The sequence below is a fragment of the Topomyia yanbarensis genome, chromosome 3, assembly GCF_030247195.1.
Source record: "Topomyia yanbarensis strain Yona2022 chromosome 3, ASM3024719v1, whole genome shotgun sequence".
Classification (NCBI taxonomy): domain Eukaryota; kingdom Metazoa; phylum Arthropoda; class Insecta; order Diptera; family Culicidae; genus Topomyia; species Topomyia yanbarensis.
In genome coordinates this window covers 113,102,104-113,119,577 of record NC_080672.1, presented here as the reverse complement: position 1 = coordinate 113,119,577, position 17,474 = coordinate 113,102,104, and the positions used below count along the sequence as shown (strand labels likewise).

Below are 17,474 nucleotides of genomic sequence, written 5' to 3'. Positions count from 1 at the left end.
TCTTGACAATAAAGAGTAGCAATTTCTGCAGAATAATTCAAGTAGGGTAAGCACAGCCGTAGCGTGAGGTTGGCCCCCGCCAAGGGCTAAAATGTTGGTCTGCTTTATAAAATAAGTCACGATAGGAATATCATTCCCAGGTACACACAAAATTATTGTTTGAAAGTCAAACTGTCAGTAAAAAGGCGCATAACTGAGATTCTACCAAAGGCGTCAGAAGACTACGCTAAGGTCCTGTTAGTCCAGAATAAACAACGAACAAGACGAAGACTTCAAATTTCAAAACAAAAATAGTGGAAATTATTGCTTGGAAACTATTTCCCCTCGTTTTCTCAGTTTCATGTAAACAAGAAGAACGGTGTGGTGATGAGCAGTAAAGCAGGCCTTCTTTTTAAATCTGTAGCAAAGATCGTAGAGTAAGCTAGATTAATTATTAGCGACGAAGTAATTCCATGCCGTACTGTGAAAATTGAAATCTCCTCGACGCCTGGAGAAGTTCCGCAATATCACAAAGTTGCCAGTTCCCAATTTAGGCCCAACCAATCCTGTACTAATTTGAATCTCTGGTTGAAATACCACATGAGGTTTTCGGTGTACCTGAAAGCGTTGGAAACTCCTTGTTTCTTCTCCAATGTCTAAGACCAGGTGCTGTTTGCTTCGGATTTGCGGCAGAGCTTCCTCTTGCTAGTATATTGACGGCCGCTCAAAAGAGGCAAAAAATAATGCTACAAAGACCCATTGGCTTGTAATTAGTGCAATACAGCATGCATGACGCGCGGCACAAACAACCGATCATGCAGACGATCCTTATCAAAGAAGACGCAAAGCCATCCCACCAAAAGTCACCCGATACTAGTTTGAACGAACACACCATTTTGTCCCGTCTGGTGCGATTGCCATTCAAAATCTTCGCTCATTGGAGCATAGGGTTTTTGAAACAGCCTCCGTCCTTCAGTAGATACCCATGCCAACTTCGAATCGATTACTACACCATCGATCTCAACTTTGTGAGCGGGTATGTAAACGCGTTAGTGCTTCATAAAAGTCTTGCCGCCAGTAACGTCATTTGTATGTATCTGTGCATATCTGACACAGCTGAATATTTTTGCGTCTTCTGGAATATTAGAATACTTCGCGGACTATCTTTGATCTGAAAGAAGATCGGATACGGTCGAACCCAGTTCAATATGTTTGATTTTAAATGGAAGCTCAGATCATTGGCGACGAATCTTGTTCTACATCAATTTCAGAACCATTTGGGTCAATTGAGGAGTACACTTAATATACGGTAGAATGTTAATGTTTGTGGACGTTCTGAAATTTCCAGTCGGACTCACATCAAAAGTGTTGGTATCTCGAAGTCTCCACGCAAAATTTGAGCGCAATCGAAAAACAATGTCATGAAGCGTCGAGATCTGGTGTAATGCTGGAAAAATGTCTTTGTAATACAAGGAATATTTTTGAATTAAGATGGCATTCGAGTTTGGAAATGCAGTTTTTGTTTTCCAAATGTTTTAGAAATCAATGAAATGTCGAAATCTGTCGTCAATTCGAAAACAAAGTTTTTTTTAATTTTTATTTCAACATCTTAGTTTAAAAAACAAAAGTACCAGAGCGGCAACTTTTGACAAAATAATTTTTTATGAGAAGGTAGATCCGTTGTTTCATGCAGTTTCAAGACATCTGGCATAGAAAATAAATTAAAGGTAACCTATTCAAACCCCAGTATGAACTCAAATCCAAATTTCATAAGGACTACTTAAAACGAAATTCAGTCTGGCAGTAAATCTTGAAGTTTCATTACATCCTAAATCATTTAGCATACAAGATTCTAAAAGTCCTTTTGTGTTTTTTCACGGCTGAAAATTTTTGCACTTTGGCCTTTTTGTGCAACCCCTTAATCGCGTCCGATTGAGCTAAACTTTTTTTTGTTGAGGTGCGTCCGTTATCAAATTTATTCAAATCGATGATCACCTGTTTTCCATACATACCATTGGCACTCGAGTATGCAGTCGTCTGAATATATGTTCCCTCCGTCGCCTTTAAACTCCTAGCGTCAAATGATTTCCTAACTATACAGTCAAAATTTGTGGCTGGAATTTATATGAATAGAACGACAGTCAAACATGAATAACGTAGTGAGTAGGTGGGCCATTTCCATGTACATAAATTATTATTTGAGGGTCGAACTGAAAAAGAAAGCCAAAGTAAACACCAAACGTGCGCAAAACTGAAGCTCCGCCAAGGGCGCCAGAAAACCACGCTAAGGCTTGGTACATACAGGACATTTTGCAGGTCACTAGAAGGTATTTACCCATACGCTATAAACAAGTCTCATTAGACTGGTAACAATTTTGACTTTTTTTGGAACACTGTTAAATCAAACGGTAATGGCTTCAGATACCACTTGTCAAATATGAGCATTTTTCGAAAACTCCAAAAAAATTTCAGTTTGTATGTGAAAATATATGAAAAATAGGCAATTGGAACAATAAATTCAGTACAAAGTGCCAGTATCATCTTGTGCATCCCAAAATCTGCAGTTATATAGCTCAAAGTTTAAGGATCAACATTGCCGAAGACTGCAAATTTATCCGATTTTGCAGTAAAAAGATATTCTCCATGTGCAAAATAGCCTTCGCGATCATCCTGCAACATTTTGGAAATTCGTTAGCAGCAGAAAACGATCTGCTATTTCTCCCACTGACGTTTTCCTTGGAAACGGAAGCGCGCAATCTCCAGCTGATACCGTAAATTTGTTTGCTGATTTCTTTCGCGGAGTGTTTAGAAGCGACTATACCGTCCCTTCGGAAGAGTATTTGAATACATTACCATCGTACAACATAAATCTCCCCCGTCCCACTGTAAGTCGAGCTGACGTCTTAAAGGCTCTGAGTGCAGTTGATTCATCGAAAGGGCCTGGCCCCGATCATCTCTCGCCCCTATTTATAAAAAGCTGCACCCACGTGTTGTCTCTTCCAGTGTGCATCATTTTCAATCGCTTTCTCGATGAAGGCATTTTTCCTATCGTCTGGAAAGAAGCTGCTATTGTTCCCATTCACAAGGCTGGAAAAATTCACAACGTCGAAAATTACAGAGGTATCTCATTATTAAACTGTCTCTCCAAAGTTTTCGAAAAGCTGGTCTACAACGTCACGTATGCAGCTGCATCCCACATTATCTCGGAGTATCAACACGGGTTTGTCACAAAACGATCAACAACTTCTAACCTGATAGCTTACACTTCTAAGTTGTTTCCCGCCGTCGAGAAGCGTCATCAGGTGGACGCAATTTACGTCGATTTCTCAAAAGCTTTCGACAAAGTACCGCACAACATCGCAATCCTGAAATTAAAGCGTTTGGGATTTCCCACCTGGCTGACTAACTGGTTGCAGCCTTATCTTTCCGATCGCTCGGCATTCGTGAGTTTAAAAAACTCGCGCTCAAGCATATTCAGAACACCCACAGGTGTCCCGCAAGGCAGTCATCTGGGCCCGCTTATTTTTATTCTGTTTATTAACGATATCTGTAGTCGGATCAAGTATGGTTAATTGCTATACGCGGACGATCTCAAAATCTTCCGAACGATCGCTTCTGCACTTGACGCCGTAGTGCTTCAAGAAGATATCTGTACTATTCAAAAATGGTGCACGCTTAACGGAATGGAAGTCAACGTTAAAAAATGCAAAGTAATCAGTTTCGGACGCTTGCTTACTCCAGGACGTAATGAATACATCCTAAAAGGAAGAACTCTTCGATAGGAAGTTGAGCTTCTCCGACCATATCACCGCGATAACTGCTAAGGCTTTCGGAATGCTGGGCTTCTTAAAGCGGAACACGGCGGACTTCGATGATTTCTACCCACTAAAAGCACTTTACTGTGCCCTGATCAAAAGTGTTCTGGAGTATGCTGTACAAGTGTGGGTACCATACCAGGATATTTCCATGGAATGATCCAGTTGTATTGCCTCCATATGCCGATAGATGTATGCTACTCGGTCTGCAGACTCTGGTGACTCGCCGTATCTTCCTGCAAAGAGTTTTTGTTTTCGACTTGCTGTCAGGTAATATCGACAGTCCCGATTTTCTCTCGGGCGTTAATTTGTATGCGCCTCCTCGTGTTCTTCGTAACCCCACTCTGTTGTGGATCCCTAGACACCGTACTTCATATGAACAAAATAATCCACTGGAAAGATGTTGCCGCAGATTTAACGAAGCTTCTTCAGTGTATGATTTTAACGTTTCCAAGCATAGATATAAGTTATTAATAAGAAATATATAGTTTTAAAATGTGTTTGTACGGTGTATACCGATGATAAGAAATAAAAAAATAAAAAAATAAATAAAAAATAAATAAATAAAAAACATGGCGTCAAACATTGACCTTTGTCTCCTACTCGTCAAGACCATTCCGACAATACCCATATTGCATACGTTGTAGAGAATTTCCTCTAAACCGGAAGTCACTATCTTGGATTTCAAAATGGCGTCAAAAATTAATTTCTGGCACCCACTCTTCAAGACCATTCCGAAAATATCCATATTGATTGGGTTATAGCGAATTTCGTTAAACCGGAAGTCGCCATCTTGGATTTCGAAATGGCGTCAAAAATCTATTTCTGGCACCTAATCGTCAAGTCCATTCCGAAAATGCCCATATTGTTGAGGTGCGGGCCATAAGGAAGACTTCCAGACCCGTCTCTTCCATCTTTCTGAAAATCTACTAAATCTTTTGCATTCAAAAGGACTATTTTTTGCAAAAACCTTGTTAATGCCGAAATCCTCGCAAAAAAATGCCAAAATTCTTCCAAGTTCTTTACATTTAAAAGGACTTAGATTTTTTTCAGACATCAGTCTAAGTTTTTTTGCATTTAAAAGAACTTATATTTTTATAAAAACGCTTTTAATCCACCTAACAGTGTGATGAGACATTTCTTATAACTCTTATCACTCTCTTCGGATATTATATCGTTTGAGAACATTTAGAACTTGATGCTTCGCGATGTTTTTGATAACACATACTACATGGGATAGTGGCAGGACTCAAATCAGCATAGGACAACATCAGTGCTAGAAATCTCAAACAAAATCAATGGGAAAGCGAAAAAATGGCCCATAAAATAGACATACCAACGAATTATTGTTAATGCTCTGTTAATAAAATATCTAAATTGTGGTGGGAAAACTGAATTTTCCTAAAGGGGTTATATATTGTACTGAGCCAAAAAAAATCGAAATTTTTTTTTGAATCCATTTGAAGTTTATACTTTACTCAAATTTCCAACGCGACTGAGAACTAAGAAATCAACGCTTTTTCTTGAAAAGGGCGATACTAGCAGTGATACCATTCAAAGAAAATCAACAGTGAATATTTCCAGACTTGGTTTTATTTCCTATTCAAGAACTATTGTGTGTTTTACATCCTAGATTGCATGATTCAGTGATCGAAACCCAAAACTTCATAAAGTATTTGAAATTATTAAATTAAAATTTTTTTTTGCTATTGAAATTGACAAAATGATAGTATCGCCCCTTTGGCGATTGTTTACTTTTTCGGTCCCACCTATCAGCATTGAAGTCTCCCCCTTACGTTTTTTTACAATGACTACCGTTCTGCACCACCGATTTCGTCCGTATTTTTTCATTAGCGATCATTTTTACTATTTACAGCTGGTATCAGCTTGATAATCCTTAAAAAAACACATACAAAAATAACAGTTTCGCCTCTAAACTGTTAGCAAAAAAGTATCGCCCTGTTTGTTTGCATGGAGCGTGGAGGGCGAAATTTTAAATAAACAAACAAAAATACAGTTTCGCCAGTTGTATTTTTTGCTGTAATTTAAGAGAGCAATATAGTAAAATCAAAATTTTTAAGTTAATTTGTTGCGTTTCAAAGCCCTCATTCGCATGTATGAAAAAAGCCATATGTTTACATTTGTAAGTATCGCTCTTTTCACAAAAAAACGTTGAAAGGAAATCGCAGCTTCTGATATCACGCTATCTCTGAAGTGCATGCGTGCATAGTTCCAAATTTTACTTCGACATCGACTTTTTCTAAAGGTGACTTCCCAGTAGTATCCTTGATTTGAATTATTATCGCTAATCCTAATGCCAAAGAACAAATAAAAACCTCTCGAAAACGAACCGTTAGGGAAAATCATCATCATTACTGGAATTTTCATTTTCACGAATCTTTTCGATAACCTTCCGTCACTTGCGTTAATGCACTGGGTGCACAGTGCTCTGAAAATCTAGCGAAATCGTCTTAGGGCACCAGCGGGTCTAATTCAGAGCTATCTACGCGGCGAGTTAAATCTGTAAAGAATACTAAAATTTATTTCTATTCCATAATTTTCAGTTCAGCAATTCGAGAGATCGTGCTCATCGCAAGCCATGAAAAATAGACTACGTTGTGAAGCGATGGTCACTATTTATTAAAAAATCACGGTTAAATAAAAAATTAAACTATTAAAAAATTTCAAATAGCTTATAATTTTCACAAACTTTTTGGGAAAAATTGTTTAATAAGCTTTCGTAATATTGTGTGGGGAAAAAGCTGAAAATTTCAGCATTTTCTCTATCTGCAACATATAAACCCTTAAATATACCAATTAATTGGTATACGAATTGGAATAGGTTCGCCAAATTTTGGAAGAAGTCTATAAAATAACCCCTTGAAAGCTACCTAAAAATTGTTGTAGTTCGATGCAATAAAAAAATCCCCAAAAATGAAATGTACCTATTAATGTGAAACACAGTGAATAATACATGCAATAAAGACCCATTTTTATCAATCTCATGGTGTATTTTAGGCTGACAAAATGGGGACATTGACTAAATCGGGCAATTTTTTTTCTTTATAATAAACTGAAGCTGTTAAAATATTCTTCCCGTCCCTTGATGTAGTCTGATAACTATTTCTGATTATGATGAACTTTTTATTTTTGCATATTTCCATCCTCATGATAAGGAAAACATGCTCAAGAAAGGATTTACTCGAATTCAGTCTTGTTCGTCTGCTAGTGCCCTTCAAACATATGTTCATATTTGGCTGATAAAATCGGGGTTTCAATGTATTATAATAGATATTCAGCATTCGAAGAAGTTTCTTGTGAACGAGTGTAGAACGACTTTGTTTCTACTTACTTGAAGTCAGCGGCGTAGCCAGAAATTCGGTTTGATGAAAATCGATCATACTGTCCAAACGGCATAATTCCGAAACCGTAATTTTTGAAGTTTTAAAATTAAAGTTAAATTTTTGAAATTTAAATGCAGAATTATTTTTTCAGAAAATAGTAACAGAGTTCGTATCTTTACCGAATTTGTTGAGACTTTATTGTAGTCATGAATATTAACCTGAGAAAATTCACCATAAATACTTCTTGGACGATATACCGTCAAAATTATTTTATCAAATGATGCGCTGTTTTTAACGTTTGTAAAACTCATCGAAGATACTAAACCTCCGAAATTGGCGGTTTCAAAATGATGCTATCTTGATCTTAAATTACTGTTTTTAAACATTTGACCTATACATATAATTGGTCATACAACAAAAATCAAATGCTCATCAAAATCGATCAGAACCTGCTAGAGTCGAATTGAAATCGTCATTTTTCATAAATTTCTCTCTACATTCGGAAAGTGTTATCCTCGGTATTAACCATATTACGTTTTCGTCTCAACTCGACGCATTCCCAAAATAAAAACCTGTTTTAATCCACCTAGTGGTGCAATTGTGCTTGTCTCATTTGTATAAACTAAGATTCCATGGCTGGTTATGTTCAATACAATGGTGGAAATGAATATTACATGTTCAGTACGATTTGCACATACATACAATGAATCAACATACTGTGATACTGAAACATCGCTTGAAACCAGCGACGGATCATGGAGAAAGATCCGGGAGGTCCGGGTCCTGCCGAAAATTTTCAACTTGTTAAGAAATTTTAAACTAGTTTTAATTTTAAAGTAGCAACCCCTCACTGTATATTCCCTCCGGGCCGGTATGATTGACGATTTTTAGAGTGATTGCATAACCTTTCTATATGAGAAAGGCAAAAATGTATCAAAGTCCAAAAAAGTCAATTTTTGTCAAACATCTCAATGTTTCATGCATTTTAAAATCATTTGGCCTCAAAAATACAAATTTGATTTTGAAAATTTTTCATTTCAGTTTATATGGGAATTTGCTGTGTGATTGCACTCTTCAACTCGTAACCCCGAAACCGGAAGTCCAATCAATAAAAAATTCAATAGCAGCCGATGGGAAGGTTGTACCTTTCATTTGAGACTAACTTTGTGCAAATCGGTCCAGCCATCTCTGATTAACAGAGGTCACATTTTTTTTCCACATACGCACATACATACACACAGACATTTTCCGATCTCGACGAACTGAGTCGATTGGCATATGACACACGGCCCTCCGGGTCGGGATTAGATTGACGAATTTTAGAGTGAATCAGAAAGGCAAAAACATTTTTAGCAAATGTTGAAAGTTATGCATTTTTTTGGTGCGCAGTTCTATGTTTCATAGACATTAAATCAATTTTAACTTCGCTTCCTATTAAATAAAGACCCTTATGACAGTACATATCTACAAAAACGAGCTCAATTTGAAAAGAAATCTGAGGATTATGATTGATTACAGAACTCTGGAATTTTCTATTGGAATGTTTTTAGGCAGGAATTTGATATTGATGCTATTAGACAACTGTGAAATCAAGACCAATAGATCAGTTACTTATCAGGACCCCATTCCGACAATTTATCAAAAGTCCTCATGATGTTTACAACAACAGGTTATCAATCTACGGATCAGATAATTGTTATTGTAATATTGAATTAAATCAGTCAGCATCAATAAATTTTCAACTTCAATCCAATATTTTTTTTGGGTGTGGTGGGGGAGGGAGGGTTGTATGGTGTACCCCAAAACCTTCTCTTGGCTACGCCGTTGCTTGGAGTTATTTATTTCGCTTTTTATTTTCCGATATGTTTCAGATCGATCCGATGGTTATAAGTTAGAAATATTGCAGTCAGAAGGTTCGCACAAATGAACATTTTAGTACTGATAAGTTATCAAGTTCCTTCCAGACAACTTGGAAGTGTTCGGTGATTATTTCTAGCGGTTGTAGATAGTAAAATGAAATACAAAATTCGTTTTATCGAAATAATGTTTAGCTTATTTCAATGGATTCTTACTATATTGAACAATAAATAGGCGACAAAGAGTAAACAACAAACAACAAGCCATAACTTTTAAAGTATTCAAAATAGATATTTAAAGTCTTTAGTAAAGTTATTCGCAAAAGTAAGAGCTACAAATTTGCTGAAGATATCATTTCGATATAATCACTTCCAAGAAAATTTGTGAAAATATCTCACTCATAGGGGGATTAATCAGTAAAAGCACAATACCAAAAGAAAGGGCATATTGCCTCCATTAAATTCTCCGAAGATACTATTGACCTAAAATAAGCCGTTTTGGCGTTAATAATAGATTACATGTTTTTGGTCATATTTCTGGCAATGGGAAATGATAAAAATCTTTCGTCCGCATTTAATGTTAAATATCTCTTTTGATAATAGTTCGATTTTAACAATCTATAGCTTGTTCGAAAGGTATTCGTTAAAGCTGTCTAAAACATATAAATTGTTAATCTATGTTGTCAATTTCGGCAGATAATTTAAAAAAACTGCGAAAAACGCCATTTTTACGCATTCAAACATTCATATCTTGGAAACTAAACATCAGAATCAAAAACAAATTAATAGCGTTCATACTGTTTTTTAATTCTTTCATTTAAAATTGGTTTGGATAAGATCGGCTCAGCCATTGCTGAGAAACACGAATGAGAATTTGTCCGTTACATACACACACACACACAGACACACACACACACACACAGACATTGTCCCAAATCGTCGAGCTGAGTCGATTGGTATATAAGACTCGGCCCTCCGGGCCTCGGAAAAAATCTTGAAAGTTTGAGCGAATTCTATACATTTCTTTTATAAGAAATGTAAAACCGCGTTAATTGGAAAATTCGCGTAATTGGAAATCCGCGTAAAAAACTTCGTAAAACGCCATTTTTACGCATTCAAACATTCATATCTTGGAAACTAAACATCAGAATCAAAAACAAATTAATAGCGTTCATACTGTTTTTTAATTCTTTCATTTAAAATTGGTTTGGATAAGATCGGCTCAGCCATTGCTGAGAAACACGAATGAGAATTTGTCCGTTACATACACACACACACACAGACACACACACACACACAGACATTGTCCCAAATCGTCGAGCTGAGTCGATTGGTATATAAGACTCGGCCCTCCGGGCCTCGGAAAAAATCTTGAAAGTTTGAGCGAATTCTATACATTTCTTTTATAAGAAATGTAAAACCGCGTTAATTGGAAAATTCGCGTAATTGGAAATCCGCGTAAAAAACTTCGTAAAACGCCATTTTTACGCATTCAAACATTCATATCTTGGAAACTAAACATCAGAATCAAAAACAAATTAATAGCGTTCATACTGTTTTTTAATTCTTTCATTTAAAATTGGTTTGGATAAGATCGGCTCAGCCATTGCTGAGAAACACGAATGAGAATTTGTCCGTTACATACACACACACACACAGACACACACACACACACACACAGACATTGTCCCAAATCGTCGAGCTGAGTCGATTGGTATATAAGACTCGGCCCTCCGGGCCTCGGAAAAAATCTTGAAAGTTTGAGCGAATTCTATACATTTCTTTTATAAGAAATGTAAAACCGCGTTAATTGGAAAATTCGCGTAATTGGAAATCCGCGTAAAAAACTTCGTAAAACGCCATTTTTACGCATTCAAACATTCATATCTTGGAAACTAAACATCAGAATCAAAAACAAATTAATAGCGTTCATACTGTTTTTTAATTCTTTCATTTAAAATTGGTTTGGATAAGATCGGCTCAGCCATTGCTGAGAAACACGAATGAGAATTTGTCCGTTACATACACACACACACAGACACACACACACACACACACACACACACAGACATTGTCCCAAATCGTCGAGCTGAGTCGATTGGTATATAAGACTCGGCCCTCCGGGCCTCGGAAAAGATCTTGAAAGTTTGAGCGAATTCTATACATTTCTTTTATAAGAAATGTAAAACCGCGTTAATTGGAAAATTCGCGTAATTGGAAATCCGCGTAAAAAACTTCGTAAAACGCCATTTTTACGCATTCAAACATTCATATCTTGGAAACTAAACATCAGAATCAAAAACAAATTAATAGCGTTCATACTGTTTTGTAATTCTTTCATTTAAAATTGGTTTGGATAAGATCGGTTCAGCCATTGCTGAGAAACACGAATGAGAATTTGTCCGTTTCATACACACACACACAGACACACACACACACACAGACATTGTCCCAAATCGTCGAGCTGAGTCGATTGGTATATAAGACTCGGCCCTCCGGGCCTCGGAAAAAATCTTGAAAGTTTGAGCGAATTCTATACATTTCTTTTATAAGAAATGTAAAACCGCGTTAATTGGAAAATTCGCGTAATTGGAAATCCGCGTAAAAAACTTCGTAAAACGCCATTTTTACGCATTCAAACATTCATATCTTGGAAACTAAACATCAGAATCAAAAACAAATTAATAGCGTTCATACTGTTTTTTAATTCTTTCATTTAAAATTGGTTTGGATAAGATCGGCTCAGCCATTGCTGAGAAACACGAATGAGAATTTGTCCGTTACATACACACACACACACAGACACACACACACACACAGACATTGTCCCAAATCGTCGAGCTGAGTCGATTGGTATATAAGACTCGGCCCTCCGGGCCTCGGAAAAAATCTTGAAAGTTTGAGCGAATTCTATACATTTCTTTTATAAGAAATGTAAAACCGCGTTAATTGGAAAATTCGCGTAATTGGAAATCCGCGTAAAAAACTTCGTAAAACGCCATTTTTACGCATTCAAACATTCATATCTTGGAAACTAAACATCAGAATCAAAAACAAATTAATAGCGTTCATACTGTTTTGTAATTCTTTCATTTAAAATTGGTTTGGATAAGATCGGCTCAGCCATTGCTGAGAAACACGAATGAGAATTTGTCCGTTTCATACACACACACACAGACACACACACACACACACACAGACATTGTCCCAAATCGTCGAGCTGAGTCGATTGGTATATAAGACTCGGCCCTCCGGGCCTCGGAAAAAATCTTGAAAGTTTGAGCGAATTCTATACATTTCTTTTATAAGAAATGTAAAACCGCGTTAATTGGAAAATTCGCGTAATTGGAAATCCGCGTAAAAAACTTCGTAAAAAACGCGTAAAAAAACCTCAGTATAATATTTAGATGCAAATGTTTTTAAGGAGTTGCGCTTTTTGGATATGTTTCCTGTAGTGTTCTTCGGAATCGGTCTCAGGATATCCCAAACATTTTGGAATGCGGCTAGAAATATGAAATCAGAAGTGTAAGTCCTCTGAGCCGCCAAGCCAGGCATCGTTTCTGGGTTGAGCAAAACTAGTTGATATGTCTCCAAATTAATTCAGAGGGTTGATATTTATGATTTTTATTTATACTCAGGTTATGCTATGGTGCACGTCAAGCTAAAAGATGTACGAGTATTGGATACGGTTCACAAGGCCCTCTGATAGACCCCGCGGCATTTCTTTGTAGATCCGAAACCGGTTTGCTGATCATACCAACTTGTATAGTTGATGAATATTGAAACTATACTTTGCAGGTATTTTATTCGAAATCGGATGAAAATTGAGGAAACTAGAGCGAAATAATCACCTACAGCTTAAAGTGATGAGTACACCAATTATTTTCCACCCAGCTGCTGGGTAAAATGTAGTTTTAAGTTAGTACACAGCAAAATTTCATTTCTAAGGTAGTAAAGTAGTAAAGTAAAGTAGCAAACTTTTTTTGAAAACATCAAGAAGTTGCAATAATTTTCTAAATAAATTGTTTTACTGCACGCAAAATGGTTTTTTTCGCTTACAATTTTCAACTCAAATATTTTGTATAATGATTTCAATAAGCAAACTATGTATTTATATGACAAGTGGCAATGTGTTGAAGAGCTTTTCGTTGATATTACACTTAAAAAATCCGGAAATTTTAAATTTAAATTTGCATAGGTCTTGATCACCAATGAACAATCAAAGTAGCTTTGATCACGTTGGTCATCTATGACGGTTCTTGATGCCCTCTGGGAAGTTGCCTGACTCTAATAACCACTCCCTTAACCACTCTGCATTCCATAATATGTTAACATGATGAAAACATAGAATTCGTGCTGATTGAGTTAATTAAATTATATATTTTTGTTTCAAGTGTGTCAGCGTCGACATGATGCTCATCAGGTTCGTGGTAGACCAGCGCTAGTATATAAACTAGCTAGTTTGGAAAAAAGGGGTAAAACACAATTGCACCACCAGCAAAAAAAAAGTTTTATTAAACTTTATGTTAAAAGTTTTTGAAATTAAATCAAATTTACGCTAAATTCGGTTGCAATTAAACCATCGACGGCTTCTCGATTTATTTGTATAGTAGGTAGGACTTAGTATTATAATATAATGTATTTAACGTAAAACTAAAATTTTTATGCAATAATATTGATACTTGACTAGGGTTCGTCGCGGTGCGGATGTGGGCGGTAAATGGATAGTCCGCACCGCAACCGCAAAAAAATAATAAAACCGCACCGCTTACCGCAACCGCACTGCATTTACCGCACCGCACCGCGCGGTAATGCGGTAAATGCGGTAAAAATCTGTATTTTTCAAAAGTGTGTTGAAAAAATATTAATTTATTTGTATAACTATATATAATTTCCTATTTACACGAACATTAACTTTGACGGACTCCTCAGAATGAAAAATTTATTAAAAAATGTCAACTTTGCAAGTTTTATTAATAAAATGCCGTACATCTTGAGATAAATACTTTCGAAACAAGGTAAACATTAGCATAGCACTGAAGTCCTATGAAATGTAGCTGTATTTCATCATTATACATACAAAAACGTTTTTCAGCTGCAATTAATAGGAAAACTTTTAATTAATATCAGATCAGGTATCCATCCCATCTCAACCGGTACAGAGTTGTTGAAGGACATTTGAAAAACTGCAAAATATGTATGATCTACAGCATACAGCAGAAATGTTTATACAAATAGGGGATTTAAGGAACAAAATACGTTAAAACACTTACTTCGTATTTTTCAAGAAATCGATGTATTCTTATTAAAATACTAAGATTGCACCCTTAGAATTGTATGAGTTGTAATTTTCTAATAGCTAGTTCGAAAGATCTACCTTTTTATGTAGTTTTTCTAATATTTTTCCATAATGCCAATGCAAAAACTTCAATTGAAGTTGGTAGAGGTCAAAAATTGTCCTGTGCAAAATTTGGTATCTGGGCTAACTTTGACACTTGTCGCAATATGAAAAGAGGCTTTGAGAAACACAAAAAAATCGAAATACCCTATACTTACTTCGAAAGCTTTAATTTCAAAAAGTTACAAAATACTCCTAACTGAAAAATATTAGTTGTTAAATTGGTAGAAAATATTCCCAGTTGGACGAACAATGGACGTATGCGAAAAAAAGTTATGTAGAAGGAGTCTGAAAAACGAACTGCAGGAAAATTCATTGCGAATTTACACAGAAACCAACAGAGATAGAAATACGATGTTGAAGAACGAATAATAAAGTTATCAGCCTAATTTGGACCCTTGCTTATTTTGGACGCTCTTCAAACATTTGTCTCCCTTACTGCTGATTCCTCCAAATTCGTTTGTTTTGATGATGATAATTTCATTCTTTGGGTTGTTTTTAAGTTGTTTTTCAATGATTGGATTGTGCATTTTATATATTTGAAAAGGTTCGCTTGTAATTTTTTCAAAATGTTCAAAATATGTCGTAAATATAATGGTGCCAAATTAATAATGTAAGTAACGATGGGTTGAATATAGATTATATTCAGATTTCTTTTCAAATCATTGTAAAGTCCATGGAAATTAGAGCAATTAAATGTTTATTATGTTTCCCTATTGTAAGGTAATAATTTGCGTCGTTCTTAAATGCTAAAAGTCAAAGTTTTAATTCACTTTTTGAAGCAGACTTTATCAATTATTTTTTTAAGTGCGGTTGCGGTAATACCGCGCGGTAAAAGCTCATTTCCCGCACCGCATCCGCGAGAAAAAGTGTCTCACCGCACCGCAGTTTTTGCGGTGCGGGTGCGGTAAATACCGCGCGGTTGCGGTAATTACCGCAACCGCGACGAACCCTAGTCTGTTTATCAATTTAGGATAACCAAAATTATCACTTTATCAATTATTTTTTTTTGCGGTGCGGTTGCGGTAAAACCGCGCGGTAAAAGCTCTTTCCCGCACCGCATCTGCGGGAAAAAGTATCTTACCGCACCGCAGATTTTGCGGTGCGGGTGCGGTAAATACCGCGCGGTTGCGGTAATTACCGCAACCGCGACGAACCCTATACTTGACAGTGTTAAAGAATATTGAATCAAGCGTCTGTAGAATATAAGTTTGGCTCAACTTTTTGCATCCAAGTGCAATTGCCCGTTGGATTTCTACTCATTCTTAATATGAGCTTATCAAATCTACCCACTATATGTCAACATGCAACCAAAGATTCCAACTACAACTAGAAAGATTATAAATATTTACTTGCATACCTCTTCCTCCAGCTAACTAATACTGCCTATTTTGCTAAAATGACGCTATAAGCATGGTAAGCTCAGCATTTCAACCAGTTCACTCATTCCCGCTGATTACCATTAGCTCTTTCGCCTCACCACTAAGACAACAAGGACTAACTCATCATATAGCAAATTCAAATACCATCGGTAAACAGAACACAAACCTACCCGAACGAATAATATGAATTTTAATATCCCCGCAATAAGAGAGCAAAAGAGGATCGCATAAATAATCATTTCCCACTATTTATTTAAAATAAATAGTGCACAACACAGCACTACACCTTACAACAGTTGCTCGTTTGTCGCGAGAACGAACGCCCGCTGTTGTTGTCAAACGGGCAACCTACCTTGCCGAACTACCTGAACAAGACCTGGCTACCACTATAGTCAAGCAGGGTGTCTCCTGGCAACGCGCAGTGCACATAGAATGGAAATTGTAATTCCTGCAGTTTAGCCCGTAAAGAAAACAGACAACCACGAGGTAGTGCTAGAACAGTAGGAACATGGCGAGAAGACATCGTTAACGGGCCGGAGAGAGCCGAACGGAGCAAACTATTTTATTCATAGCGACAGGCAGACAGGATGTTCATATTTATAATTCAAAAGAATTCACCACCATCGAACTGCCGGGAGTCGGGAGTGCAACCGACTCGCACTCAGCATGGCTGACCACGATTGGCACTGGAGTTTGCGAAATGTTTGCCAAGCGGGGAAAATTTTTGGCTTGCTACGACACAAATGAAGAAGTTTGGCGTCATCGAAGAACGGTGCGGATACTATACTGGATTCGGCAAGATTAAATTGTTAAGTCTCTGTTGACAACTGCTGGTGATTCCTATCAGGTGCCGGACTCGCATTTTGAAACATGGATTGAGATTTAGCAACCCATTTGTGTTTAGTTCGAAATTGTGCTAGATTGTGAAGGTTTTAAAATTCTCACTTCAACCTTTCCAACTAACCTTTTTTGATATATTTAAATATAAAACTATCGTATAACGAAAAAGGATAAAAACCTTCTTGAAATCCTTTGATCTCTCGCTGAAAAGAAACTCTTGCGAAACACGTTTTTCGCAGCATTTTCTAAGTTAGTCCGATCGCTAGAAGACATTAGCAAACGTTAGCCTAGTCCCATCCCGCATCCACATCCCCGCAGTCGTTGGAAACATCATTATTGGAAAAACAAGGACGCAAAGTTTTCAGCACGTGCGCGAACTTAGAGATAACCGGCAATGCGATGCAAGACCCCGGCGGCGGATGAACAGGGATCCGTAACGGAAGGTGAATAAGACAACAGCATATTTAGGGGAAATAAGCCTACGATGGACGTCTTAAGCTTTGAATGATTTTTTGAAGGTGTTTAAGCTATTTTCAATACTTTTATAACGATGAAAGTTTCCTGTCTCCTAAAAATAATTTAAAATTCAGCTCAAATCAATATATTGATAATATTCAAGGATTTATAAGTAATTTGAAAGTGAAATTGATTGGCATGGTTTGTAACTAGTTTCGATGATAATTTGGCTAATTCCCAACTAGAATCAGTACGTAACCATCTCTTCCATCACGTGAGTGTCCAACCTACTCACAGTGAAACATTTTTAATTAAATTAAGTCTATCATTTTTCTTGATTGTTTTTGTTGATATTTTTGATAGATTCCGTAGTGGATAAGTGATACATGGTTCAGAAGGGATTG

General features: G+C 36.7%; 1 protein-coding gene across 1 annotated transcript in view; it reads right to left on the bottom strand.

Moving 5' to 3' along the window:
* The window catches only part of LOC131689725 (protein O-mannosyl-transferase TMTC1-like), a 739,528-nt gene that overhangs the window by 377,978 nt on the left and 344,076 nt on the right, over positions 1 to 17,474 (bottom strand). The gene's annotated exons all lie outside the window — the stretch shown is intronic.